At 36.4% G+C, this 8,888-nt stretch overlaps 1 protein-coding gene, 1 long non-coding RNA gene and 1 pseudogene across 2 annotated transcripts in view; 1 reads left to right on the top strand and 2 right to left on the bottom strand.

Annotated features, from left to right (window-relative positions):
• LOC107745914 (bifunctional lysine-specific demethylase and histidyl-hydroxylase NO66-like) overlaps positions 1 to 443 on the bottom strand; it is a 4,600-nt pseudogene extending 4,157 nt beyond the window's left edge.
• Positions 444 to 657: 214 nt separating this feature from the next.
• LOC107745901 (uncharacterized) lies at positions 658 to 887 on the bottom strand. Its single transcript, XR_001640638.1, has 2 exons — positions 792 to 887; positions 658 to 706 (listed from the first exon to the last, which is right to left on the bottom strand). It is a non-coding gene; the product is annotated as an uncharacterized LOC107745901 (long non-coding RNA).
• Positions 888 to 4,675: 3,788 nt separating this feature from the next.
• The window catches only part of LOC107745900 (exostosin-like 3), a 34,936-nt gene continuing 30,723 nt past the window's right edge, over positions 4,676 to 8,888 (top strand). Inside the window, exon 1 of the mRNA XM_016559938.1 lies at positions 4,676 to 4,823. The gene's annotated coding sequence lies outside the window, so the exon portion shown is untranslated. The remainder of the gene's footprint in view (positions 4,824 to 8,888) is intronic.

Here is an 8,888-nt window from a genome sequence, read left to right as displayed (position 1 = left end):
GCAGTGAATGGGTGCCGTCAGAATGAGAGTCCTAACAGCTGATAAAAACATCACAATAATCCACAAGTAATCCACACCACTCCAGTCCATCAATTCATGTCTTGTGAAGCCAAAAGCTGCATGTCTATGAGAAACAAATCCATCATTAAGTTGTTTTAACTTTAAACCATCTCTTCTGACCAAAATATGCTGTTTTCTCACATCTGAATCCACCAACATATCTGTTTTGGCTTGCAAACGGTTGCATATTTCTCTCCTGATTCAAACAAGATGACTTTTTCACTGAAGAAAGGAATATTATGGATAGAGGACTCATATTTTAGCCGGAAGCAATGGTTTGTAGACAAACATGTAACTTTTCACCTTACCATACTGCCAAACTTCTCCTGAAGAATAGAGAGCACTTGCCACACAGTGGAGGAAAACGCTTGAGGATTGAGCATTCGGAGAGAACAGCCGCTCTGATAACAGAAGACAAACAACATCTGTGAATAAACTTCACACTTTAACAGTAAATGAAAGCTTTACAGATGGGTTATTTATATTGTAATGACAGTTCCTCCAACTTTTGCACAACAGCATATTATCACCTTTATTCTATTGTGCCGTATAGTTTGATGTTGGTAAGATTTTTAGGATTGTGTGTCTCTCTTTTTCCATTTGTGTAGCTCGTCACATCCAGATTCACTCCATACTGCACGTCATCCTGAACAAAACACTGAACATTATTACATCTGACTGCAACATTAGATACATTAATTCCTTCTAAATTGAAGAAAAATACTGCTCACGTTTCTTAAGATGTGGTCAAACTCAGCCGTCGAAAAGAGTCCTTTGTAATAGTCTGGATTCTGTCGTTGGATCAGAATGGGTTTCTTCTCCCAATTATCTCTATAATGTGGAGAGAACAAGACCTGTCAATCATCTCTGATCCAAAGCGACTTCTAGTACACTTTGTGGATGAAATACTATATAAATATATATGACCCTGGAGCACAAAACCAGTCATAAGTAGCATCCTGCAGAGAAACGAACGAATGAATGATACAGGTTTAAAGCCATATGTGACCCTGGAGCACAAAAGCAGTGTTAAGTCGCTGGGGTATATTTGTAGCAATAGCCAACAATACATTGTATGGGTCAAAATTATTGATTTTTCTTTTATGCCAAAAATCATTAGGATATTAAGTAAAGATCATGTTCTGTGAAGATATTTTGTAAACTTCTTACTGTAAATTTATCAAAACTTAATTTTTGATTAGTAATATGCATTGCTAAGAACTTCATTTGAACAACTTTAAAGATGATTTTCTCAATATTTAGAAATTTTTTTTTTGCACCCTCAGATTCCAGATTTTTAAATACTTGCATCTCAGCCAAATATTGTCCTATCCTAACAAATGGAAAGCTTATTTATTCAGCTTTCAGATGATGTATAAATCTCAATTTCAGAAAACTGACCCTTATGACTGGTTTTGTGCTCCAGGGTCACATATTATATACATTCTGCAAATTATTCAACAGTTCAATGTTGATTCAATTCTATGGAAGCCCTTTTCCACCACAGAAAAACAAAATTAAAAAAGGTAATTGTGACTCATATCACAAATGAGCCTTTTTTGACTTTCTTTTTCCTCAGAATTGCGAGATATAAACACAGAACTGCATGATATAAACGTGCAAAATCAAGAGAAGGAAAGTCAGAAATCTCTGTTTACGTCTCGCAATTCTGTTTTTATGTTTAACTCAAAATTCTTACTTGTTCTCACAATTGTGAGTTTTTATCTCACAGTTCAGTTCAGACATTCCTTCTCAGAATTCTCCGTTTATATCTGAGAAGAAAAGTCAGAAGTTAAGTCAGATATAAACTAGCAATTCGGACATTTTCCTCAGAACTGTGAGTTTGTATCCCGCAGTTCGGAATTTTTTTCTCAGAATTGTGAGATAAAGAGTTGCAACTACCTTTTAAATTGTTTACCCCATGTAGTGCTGGGCGGTATACCGGTTCATACCGAATACCGTTGTTTATTTTTGTTATGATATGAATTTTTAAAATACCGCAATACCGGTGTATGTCGCTAATACAACGTTCTACTTTTACAGCTCTTACAAAAAATGGTGGTAATTCCAGATGGTAATACCATGGTATTTTTAACACAGGGGTTTTCAATCCCAAATCCATCCTGGTGCGAGGGCCCACATGCTAAAAGGCAGCAATATATTTTCACGAATAAAGACCACATTTGTACAGTAAAAAACTAATATTATAAATAGTATTTATAATATTAGTTTTTCACTGCACAAATGTGTAATAATATTCTACGTGTATTTATTAAATAAACGTAAAATATTATTAAGAATATATTTATTTTTTAATACGTCAACATAGTTGCAGTTAGGATTTATTACAACCAATCTTTAAATCAGTTACTTATTTATTTTATTCAAAATCTGTATTTAGTTGGCTTAATCTTATTTTTAGTTTGTACATTTTTTATACACTGTTTGACTAACATTTTTCACACTCCCCGGTTTGAAAACCCCTGCTAATATTGAGTAACAATTGTTTGAGTGATTGAGTGTTTTTAATGATTATTATATTTACATGCAATTTTATTTAAATAGTAGCTAAAGAATGCGGTTTTGTTAGCGAGAGAAGTTTAGTACACTGTATAAATCGTATTCAATGTGTATTCGTTATATTAGAAACCAATACCGATGAACTTGACTTAATTAACAACTTTGCACTGAAATGATGGTTATTTTCCTTCGTAAAAAGGTTGTTATCATGCAATCCCTCATATGCAACATCTTTACCTGAACTTGTGGTTTTGTCCCTCCTGATAATGACTGATAAATAGATAATGCGGACATGTGCTTTCTTTCCATGGCTCAGATGTGAAAATAGACACCACCAGACACATGAGTGCTCTTCTTCTGCTGGAGTCAATACAGACAAACAGCGCTCACACTGTCACCTACAGGTCTGGAGTTGCAAATGCACGTTTAAAACAATTTCCTCTTACTATGATCCGCCCGTGTGTGATATTTCAAACACACAAATAGACGATTATCAGTAAATGATTCATTATAAATTATTCTTATGCTGATATATTACCGAAAACCTGGCAGAAATATTTGTAAACGTACTCTCGCGCTCTCCGCTCTGAGCGCTAGATGGCAGCACGCGCACGCAACGCCGCGCGAGCTCTCAGGCTGCTATCGCGCGTGCGCAGAACGCCGCTGTCTGCTTGGACTGGAGCGCTACGCGTTTTGCTGCACCTCAGAGACGGAGCGTTTTCAGTAGCCGTTTACCGGGCCGTTTCTGTCCGTTATCGACACCATGGACACGCCGAAGAACTGAAGTTAACGAGCACCGACGCCCGTTCTGATTGATGGATTTATTCTGAGGTAACGTTACAGTAAAATAACGGTTGTGTCGTTCGTTAGCGGGTCGGTTAGCAGCGGCTAACTTCAAACAGACAGATGCAGAAAAAACAGGACTGATTTCAACATAAATAACACTCGTATTTGGTAGTATTTTAGTTATGATATTGCTCTAATATTAATAATATCGGTCTTTAGCCGGAATATGTTTGATTTTTAGATCTCTATGTGTCTGAAGTACTGCAGGGAATCAGTGTAAGTTGGTCATTTAAACGACGCGCTGAACAAATCAGACAGACTCACCTAAACAACTAATATCAGACACACATTGTTTTTAAATATTAGTATTATTTAATCTTAAATAAACGTAAAATATTATTAAGAATATATTTATTTTTTAATACGTCAACATAGTTGCAGTTAGGATTTATTACAACCAATCTTTAAATCAGTTACTTATTTATTTTATTCAAAATCTGTATTTAGTTGGCTTAATCTTATTTTTAGTTTGTACATTTTTTATACACTGTTTGACTAACATTTTTCACACTCCCCGGTTTGAAAACCCCTGCTAATATTGAGTAACAATTGTTTGAGTGATTGAGTGTTTTTAATGATTATTATATTTACATGCAATTTTATTTAAATAGTAGCTAAAGAATGCGGTTTTGTTAGCGAGAGAAGTTTAGTACACTGTATAAATCGTATTCAATGTGTATTCGTTATATTAGAAACCAATACCGATTAACTTGACTTAATTAACAACTTTGCACTGAAATGATGGTTATTTTCCTTCGTAAAAAGGTTGTTATCATGCAATCCCTCATATGCAACATCTTTACCTGAACTTGTGGTTTTGTCCCTCCTGATAATGACTGATAAATAGATAATGCGGACATGTGCTTTCTTTCCATGGCTCAGATGTGAAAATAGACACCACCAGACACGTGAGTGCTCTTCTTCTGCTGGAGTCAATACAGACAAACAGCGCTCACACTGTCACCTACAGGTCTGGAGTTGCAAATGCACGTTTAAAACAATTTCCTCTTACTATGATCCGCCCGTGTGTGATATTTCAAACACACAAATAGACGATTATCAGTAAATGATTCATTATAAATTATTCTTATGCTGATATATTACCGAAAACCTGGCAGAAATATTTGTAAACGTACTCTCGCGCTCTCCGCTCTGAGCGCTAGATGGCAGCACGCGCACGCAACGCCGCGCGAGCTCTCAGGCTGCTATCGCGCGTGCGCAGAACGCCGCTGTCTGCTTGGACTGGAGCGCTACGCGTTTTGCTGCACCTCAGAGACGGAGCGTTTTCAGTAGCCGTTTACCGGGCCGTTTCTGTCCGTTATCGACACCATGGACACGCCGAAGAACTGAAGTTAACGAGCACCGACGCCCGTTCTGATTGATGGATTTATTCTGAGGTAACGTTACAGTAAAATAACGGTTGTGTCGTTCGTTAGCGGGTCGGTTAGCAGCGGCTAACTTCAAACAGACAGATGCAGAAAAAACAGGACTGATTTCAACATAAATAACACTCGTATTTGGTAGTATTTTAGTTATGATATTGCTCTAATATTAATAATATCGGTCTTTAGCCGGAATATGTTTGATTTTTAGATCTCTATGTGTCTGAAGTACTGCAGGGAATCAGTGTAAGTTGGTCATTTAAACGACGCGCTGAACAAATCAGACAGACTCACCTAAACAACTAATATCAGACACACATTGGTTTTAAATATTAGTATTATTTAATCTGATCACCAGTATCAGACAGATTTTAATCTTGACATTACTTTATGGCATCTGCACTTAACGATAATATTCATCACCCTCTGGTTATTAACGTATTATATCTGATCAGTAATATAATAATCGCTCTGATCTGATTTATGTTATCTGATTATCAATATCAGACACTTGTCATTTTTGCTATCTGCTATGATCAATAATATTTGTCACTCTAATCTGGTCATTAATGTATAACGTCTGATGATCAGTACAGAAGTATCAGACAGGCACTGATCTGATTTATTAATATGAAACATTTCATCTGATTATCAATATCAGACCCTCTCTAATGTTGTCATTCATTTCTAACACCTGCTCTGGTCAATAATATTGGTCACATTCTAGTCTGGTCATTAATTGTTTGATCCGCTTAATAATATCAGACAGACACTGATCTGATTTAATAATATGTAACATTTCATTTGATTAGCAGTATCAGACACTCTTTAGTTTAGTAATTAATTTCTAACACCTAATCCAATCGGCAATCAGCAAAATTTATAACATCAAAACTGATATCTGATATATCAGACTGTTCAGACAGTGATGTGATCTATTACAATATATAATGTGAGATCAGATTTTTCTTATCATTTAGAATGTCTGACATTGATTTTGTTGATATTGAATATCACATGCACTCTGTTGTGATCTGATCTCACTTGACAGACTCAGAATATCAGAATTGTTCTTAATCAGAGCTTGACTCTGAGATCAGACCATCACAATAAGCTTTGCATGTTATGAACATCAGATTCTGAATATCAACATAAGATGTTTTCAGTCTTAACCCATAAGATCAGATCAGTTCTGATATTGTTGATTAGAACATGTTGTGTGTGATAATAAGTGTCAGACTCTTATGTTCTATTCACATATTCTGAATATAAGACGTTATAAATATCCGTGAATGATCATTTTATCAGATCACCATGGTAATATTGATTAGATCCGATCTGTAGATCTACATCTGGTATTCAGAGTCAGTCCAGCCGGTCATCCGTGTGATGAATTTGGAGGAGCAGATGTGTCAGTCAATGATGAGTTGTATTGAGGTGGTCAGTGATTATTTAGGGTGCTGACCAGTTCGGTGTTTGTGTAAATGAGTTGTTTTCCTTCTAACCCATCTGTGAAGGTTATAACTCATTGCACGTTTTATTTGTGAAGGAAAATAAAGATATTTTGTCTCTCTGCCCTGATAATGGGTGACCATCTGTGCGATGCAGTGCCAGCTCAGGCGTGATTAAAACAAATACTAAATCACCAAACCATTTTTATAGTCTAACAGCTTTCATTATAGGCGTCATCATGTGCTTAAGATATGTGGAGTCTTTAATTTTGCATTTATTTGTATACTAAAGAAGGGTTTCTGCTGATCTTAAAGTCTTAATCGGCCCCTCCAGAAATTAAGGCCTTAAAAAGGTTGGAGTAGAAAGTCTTACATTCATAAAGTCATGGCACTGTATGCAATATCTTTCTCAGTATTTAGATTTTTCTGAGCCCATTAGCAGATATTTGTCCTTGGTTTAAAAAACAAAAACAACTTCATTTTAATTAGGGCTTGGACAATAAATCGATGCATTGCAAATCGAGAAATGATTCTGCATCAATTCTGAGATTTTCCGAAGGCATCGCGATTCTCTCTTGAATCGATTCTCAGCTTAGTTTTTAACAGCAAATGGCACTGCGTGCTTTAGAAATAGCCGTATTCTGCTTGCTTCCAGTTCCTTACACACGCACCATTCGAACCTAAAATAATCATTCATAAAGTTCGAAAAGGTTGAAGCGAATTACAAGGATGTTCACAGTGGGCTGTGTTTACATTAATCTCGCATCATAAAAGCCAAAGTACATTTAACCACTTACATTACTCAGCTGAACGCAAAAGCGCTCTTCTTTGTGAGCATTTGAGTGTGCGGTTAAAAACTAGCCTAGAGCGCCATCTGCTGTTAAAAACTAAGCTCAGAATCGATTCGAGAGAGAATCACGATGCATTCCGAAAATCTCGTGATGTATCGATTTATTGTCCCAGCAGGATTTTCAAAGGGGGCTGTGTTTACATTAATCTTGCATCATAAAAGCATAAAAGCCGATGTGCAAGTACATTTAACTACTTACATTACTCAGCCGAACACACAAGCGCTCTTCTTCGTGAGCATTTGAGTGTGTGCGGTTAAAAACTAGCCTAGAGCACCATCTGCTGTTAAAACTAAGCTCAGAATCGATTCGAGAGAGAATCACGATGCAATCCGAAAATCTCAGAATCGATCCACGAATCGCGATGCATCGATTTATTGTCCCAGCCCTAATTTTAATCAGTTTCTCAGAAAGATATCTTGTCTTAGGTAATTGTGTTTTTTAAAGTAAAATCATCTTGACTTAAGAATCTTCAGACATTTGCACTGGAAAAAAACTATATCAAATTAAATTTTTTTGCAGTGTTATCAGAAGGCACAGTAAAAGTTATTTCCATATTCTAGTGGTTGGGAGCAGTTTTTTTCTTTTTTTTTGGAAAATGTATTAAAAAGTAATGGAGATCTGTTGTTCAAATTCTGAAGTGTTGCTAACACAACTTGTGTGCAAATTGTCTGCTCCTAGACATTTACATTTATGGCTCGTTTCCACTGAGCAGTACAGTACAGGTCAGTACAGTATGATTCGGTACGGGTAACCCTGATCAGGCTTGCGTTTCCACTGCCAATAGTACCCTTACTTGGTAGGCGTGGTGTATGCCGGAAAGTAGCGATCGACGATGAACTGCGACAATAAGCACAACTCTGCCTCTTTTCGTTAAATGTCAGTTTTAATGAACAATAATAGCCATTATAAAAGTACAAGTACAAAGTATAAGAGGCTTATATAAGAGGAAATAAAGACAAAAGCAAACAGTTCAGTCAAACGTATGCTAAAAAGTCAGCGCTGTACTACGGTAAAGTTCAAATTAAATATATAAAGTTAAACATAACTTTGTGCTCAGCCAAAACGATATGACCAGGAACAAATAATCGATTCATGAGTCCACGAATGCCTGTTAAATATAGCCAACCCAAAACGAATTGTATCTCATGTTTAATCATTACAGAGACATCAGAGCCAGCGGCAAATGTCAAGAAGGACTAGCCGGGCTAAGGCTGCTCTATGCGGATACATGAGCACCCGGTGATCGCCTGGAGCTCCGAAATCGGCATAGCAAATTTTCAAATATGTGCTTATCTTTATAAATAAACCGCAGATTTGAGTTTTAAAAAATTAGATTCTCACCTGAAAAACTCTTAAAACTACATTTCATGACACAATAACAGTAATATTTAGAAAATTACGCGGGTTCTTGGGCAATGACGTTTCACAAGTCCACAAGAACAGACAAGAGTTTGGTACCATTCACAACTTCTGACAGTGGAAACGGAAATAATTGCGTACCGTACCGTACTGTACCAAACCGTACCGCTCAATGGAAACGAGCCATTAGAGAACATAGAAGTCTTGTGTTCCCTTAAATTTTTTCCTTAAATCTTTTTACTTGGTCTTAAAATAGTCTTAAAGGAATAGTTCACCCAAAAATGAACATTTACAGAAAATTTCTTCACCTTCAGGCCATCCAAGATGTAAATGAGTTTGTTTCTTCATCTGGACAGATTTGAAGAAATGTAGCATTCCATCACTTGCTCACCAATGGATCCTCTGCAGTGAATGGGTGC

Source organism: Sinocyclocheilus rhinocerous, unplaced genomic scaffold, assembly GCF_001515625.1.
Source record: "Sinocyclocheilus rhinocerous isolate Xijiao unplaced genomic scaffold, SAMN03320098_v1.1 scaffold228, whole genome shotgun sequence".
NCBI classification, from domain to species: domain Eukaryota; kingdom Metazoa; phylum Chordata; class Actinopteri; order Cypriniformes; family Cyprinidae; genus Sinocyclocheilus; species Sinocyclocheilus rhinocerous.
Note: the sequence above shows the minus strand (reverse complement) of the source record. Positions and strands in the feature narration are given on the sequence as shown.